We start from the raw sequence: 4,805 nt of genomic DNA, 5'->3' as shown, positions 1-4,805 counted from the left end.
TCGGAGCCCTGTCCATTGCCTTGCCCATTGGCAGGGGTGGTCCCGGAGTCCTCTTTGTCGCTGTGAGTCTTCTTTTGTCCCGGTTCGCGACGTTGGTCTTGTGTGCTGGTGTCTGTGTGTATTTGTGTCTTGTTGGAGCTGCTCTGCCTGCTGCGTAAAGGAATTGCTAAGAGTCAGCCGAGGTAGAGTGGCCTGATTGCGGGCTTAAGGTTTTGACGAGACTAGACGTTGCAGTCTAGGGGCGTCCATTACTTTGCAGTCTTGGGGCATCCATTATTTTGCAGAAGTAGCAGCCCTTGGTGTGGCGGGTGAGGAGGGTAGTTTCTGCTACTCTCTGGAGCCACGGAGGGGATGAGCAAAACTGCGTGGGAGAAGGCAGTTGGAGCGGTGGCGAAGGGGTTTGTACGTGAAGGGAGCGGCAATTCATGTTTGGGTTTGGTTGTGGACTAGCTTTGCTTGGCTGTAAGGCCCAGTAGAGGCGGCCTCAGTAAAAGCAAGCGAGAGGCTTGGATTTCTTAGGGTGTTGCTGAGCGTCAGGGTGATGTCTTTGCTGTTGTGTTTTTCAGATGTAGAGGCCAGACCTGTGCGCCGAGAGGCACGGACGGAGATGTGTGTGGGCGAGCGCCCTAGCGAGGTGGGTCTGCTGCGGTGTCGGTGGGAAGATGTGGCCGGGGGCTGTGCGACTAGATAATGGGTTTTGGTTTTGCTTTGAAGGTACGGGGCTGTGGGCAAAGCAGTACAGTGGCAGAGGAGCTGGCTTGGATGGAGAGAGCAACGGTGAGTTGCGTGGAGCAGCAGTTGTTGTTCATGTGTCCTCGAGTCCGTGAAGGTACAGCCGTCCTTGACTGCTTGTGGATTGCAGGTGGAGCGCGTCCTCGACGTGTCAGCCCAAGGTGATGGAGGTTCGGTGGCTGAGCGGTGAAGGTAACGTAGCGGGAGATGGGATTCGCTGGGAGCTGCCTGTCTATTTGTGTTGTGTCTAAGCAGGTCTCTCCTTGCAGGTTCAGCCTGCGGCGTCAGAGGAACCCAGCTTGGTGTCAGCAAACGGCGTGAGAAGGTGAGGTGGTTGTCCGAGGTGGTGTCTAAGAGCCAAGTGCTATGTAGCAACTCAGCTGAGCGTTTTTGGTTTTGGCAGGTGCTGTTCGGGGAGGGTCTGGAAGAGGGTGAGCGCCTGAGGGGAGACTGGGTCGTTGTGAGGAGGAGCGTGGGAGTGTAGATTTCTCATGGTCACAAAAGGAGATTTTGGTCTTGGAACTGCAGGTGCCCCAGGCCGTGTCAGCTGCCGGTTCTGACGTTTGAGCGAGCAAGGGGCAGGTGAGCAGAATGCCCGTGTGATTTTGCGATGGGTGATGGGGCATAGTAGAAGATGTTGGCGGTGTGGTGCCGACGGCTGGCACTGTGTTTTCCTCTTTGTTTTTTTCTTGCAGATGCTGAAGAGGAACCCCGTGACTGCAGGATTATTACCGTTAGCCGCTGTGATTTGAGCTGCTTTGGCCCAGGACAGCTTGAGTCGTGGCCCTCTGAAAGCTAAGTTGAGGGAGCAGAGGTGGGAAGCGGGAGGCGGGTTGGGGCTAGCAGGGAGGGGTTTTGAAGGTAGCCTAGGCTGTGCAGGGAGAGTCGTCTTTGGGCCGGTGAAGGCAGAGGGGCGTACTTCTGAGCCCAAACCCTGCATGGGCAGGGCAGTTCCAGCCTGTATCTGTTGGGGTCTAGTCTGTCTAGTCACCGTGCCGCGTCTGAAATTTTCTGCAGGTCTTGATGTCCTCTTTTGTGGTCAAGGCACGCCGGGCTTTTGCTGCGGCCTTGCAGCCCACCTCGCCATCCGGAAGAGGTACTCTTCCGTTTTCTTGGATCCCTGTTGTGGGACTCGTTCCGCACATCCTCTGCATCTTTAGGCCTTTAAAAGGGGTTTCTTGCCCGTCCATCTAGCCAGTTGCGGCCACATCTCTTTGGAACCCTGCACGGTTCATGGCTTTTCCAGGGGTGCCGTAGGTTCTCCCTCGGAGCCCTGTCCATTGCCTTGCCCATTGGCAGGGGTGGTCCCGGAGTCCTCTTTGTCGCTGTGAGTCTTCTTTTGTCCCGGTTCGCGACGTTGGTCTTGTGTGCTGGTGTTCTGTGTGTATTTGTGTCTGGTTGGAGCTGCTCTGCCTGGTGCGTAGAGGAATTGCTAAGAGTCAGCCGAGGTAGAGTGGCCTGATTGCGGGCTTAAGGTTTTGACGAGACTAGACGTTGCAGTCTAGGGGCGTCCATTACTTTGCAGTCTTGGGGCGTCCATTACTTTGCAGAAGTAGCAGCCCTTGGTGTGGCGGGTGAGGAGGGTAGTTTCTGCTACTCTCTGGAGCCACGGAGGGGACGACCAAAACTGCGTGGGAGAAGGCAGTGGGAGCGGTGGCGAAGGGGTTTGTACGTGAAGGGAGCGGCAATTCATGTTTGGGTTTGGTTGTGGACTAGCTTAGCGTGGCTGTAAGGCCCAGTAGAGGCGGCCTCAGTAAAAGCAAGCGAGAGGCTTGGATTTCTTAGGGCGTTGCTGAGCGTCAGGGTGATGTCTTTGCTGTTGTGTTTTTCAGATGTAGAGGCCGGACCTGTGCGCCGAGAGGCACGGACGGAGATGCGTGCGGGCGAGCGCCCTAGCGAGGTGGGTCTGCTGCGGTGTCGGTGGGAAGATGTGGCCGGGGGCTGTGCGACTAGATAATGGGTTTTGGTTTTGCTTTGAAGGTACGGGGCCGTGGGCAAAGCAGTAGAGTGGCAGAGGAGCTGGCTTGGATGGAGAGAGCAACGGTGAGTTGCGTGGAGCAGCAGTTGTTGTTCATGTGTCCTCGAGTCCGTGAAGGTACAGCCGTCCTTGACTGCTTGTGGATTGCAGGTGGAGCGCGTCCTCGACGTGTCAGCCCAAGGTGATGGAGGTTCGGTGGCCGAGCGGTGAAGGTAACGTAGCGGGAGATGGGATTCGCTGGGAGCTGCCTGTCTATTTGGGTTGTGTCTAAGCAGGTGTCTTCTTGCAGGTTCAGCCTGCGGCGTCAGAGGAGCCCAGCTTGGTGTCAGCAAACGGTGTGAGAAGGTGAGGTGGTTGTCCGAGGTGGTGTCTAAGAGCCAAGTGCTATGTAGCAACTCAGCTGAGCGTTTTTGGTTTTGGCAGGTGCTGTTCGGGGAGGGTCTGGAAGAGGGTGAGCGCCTGAGGGGAGACTGGGTCGTTGTGAGGAGGAGCGTGGGAGTGTAGATTTCTCATGGTCACAAAAGGAGATTTTGGTCTTGGAACTGCAGGTGCCCCAGGCCGTGTCAGCTGCCGGTTCTGACGTTTGAGCGAGCAAGGGGCAGGTGAGCAGAATGCCCGTGTGGTTTTGCGATGGGTGACGGGGCGTAGTAGAAGATGTTGGCGGTGTGGTGCCGACGGCTGGCACTGTGTTTTCCTCTTTGTTTTTTTCTTGCAGATGCTGAAGAGGAACCCCGTGACTGCAGGATTATTACCATTAGCCGCTGTGATTTGAGCTGCTTTGGCCCAGGACAGCTTGAGTCGTGGCCCTCTGAAAGCTAAGTTGAGGGAGCAGAGGTGGGAAGCGGGAGGCGGGTTGGGGCTAGCAGGGAGGGGTTTTGAAGGTAGCCTAGGCTGTGCAGGGAGAGTCGTCTTTGGGCCGGTGAAGGCAGAGGGGCGTACTTCTGAGCCCAAACCCTGCATGGGCAGGGCAGTTCCAGCCTGTATCTGTTGGGGTCTGGTCTGTCTAGTCACCGTGCCGCGTCTGAATATTTCTGCAGGTCTTGATGTCCTCTTTTGTGGTCAAGGCATGCCGGGCTTTTGCTGCGGCCTTGCAGCTCACCTCGCCATCCGGAAGAGGTACTCTTCCGTTTTCTTGGATCCCTGTTGTGGGACATGTTCCGCACATCCTCTGCGTCTTTAGGCCTTTAAAAGGGGCTTCTTGCCCGTCCATCTAGCCAGTTGCGGCCACATCTCTTTGGAACCCTGCACGGTTCGTGGCTTTTCCAGGGCTGCCGTAGGTTCTCCCTCGGAGCCCTGTCCATTGCCTTGCCCATTGGCAGGGGTGGTCCCAGAGTCCTCTTTGTCGCTGTGAGTCTTCTTTTGTCCCGGTTCGCGACGTTGGTCTTGTGTGCTGGTGTCTGTGTGTATTTGTGTCTGGTTGGAGCTGCTCTGCCTGGTGCGTAAAGGAATTGCTAAGAGTCAGCCGAGGTAGAGTGGCCTGATTGCGGGCTTAAGGTTTTGACGAGACTAGACGTTGCAGTCTAGGGGCGTCCATTACTTTGCAGTCTTGGGGCATCCATTATTTTGCAGAAGTAGCAGCCCTTGGTGTGGCGGGTGAGGAGGGTAGTTTCTGCTACTCTCTGGAGCCACGGAGGGGATGAGCAAAACTGCGTGGGAGAAGGCAGTTGGAGCGGTGGCGAAGGGGTTTGTACGTGAAGGGAGCGGCAATTCATGTTTGGGTTTGGTTGTGGACTAGCTTTGCTTGGCTGTAAGGCCCAGTAGAGGCGGCCTCAGTAAAAGCAAGCGAGAGGCTTGGATTTCTTAGGGTGTTGCTGAGCGTCAGGGTGATGTCTTTGCTGTTGTGTTTTTCAGATGTAGAGGCCAGACCTGTGCGCCGAGAGGCACGGACGGAGATGTGTGTGGGCGAGCGCCCTAGCGAGGTGGGTCTGCTGCGGTGTCGGTGGGAAGATGTGGCCGGGGGCTGTGCGACTAGATAATGGGTTTTGGTTTTGCTTTGAAGGTACGGGGCTGTGGGCAAAGCAGTACAGTGGCAGAGGAGCTGGCTTGGATGGAGAGAGCAACGGTGAGTTGCGTGGAGCAGCAGTTGTTGTTCATG

Source organism: Phaenicophaeus curvirostris, unplaced genomic scaffold (genome assembly GCF_032191515.1).
Source record: "Phaenicophaeus curvirostris isolate KB17595 unplaced genomic scaffold, BPBGC_Pcur_1.0 scaffold_67, whole genome shotgun sequence".
In the NCBI taxonomy this organism is placed as follows: domain Eukaryota; kingdom Metazoa; phylum Chordata; class Aves; order Cuculiformes; family Cuculidae; genus Phaenicophaeus; species Phaenicophaeus curvirostris.
Note: the sequence above shows the minus strand (reverse complement) of the source record.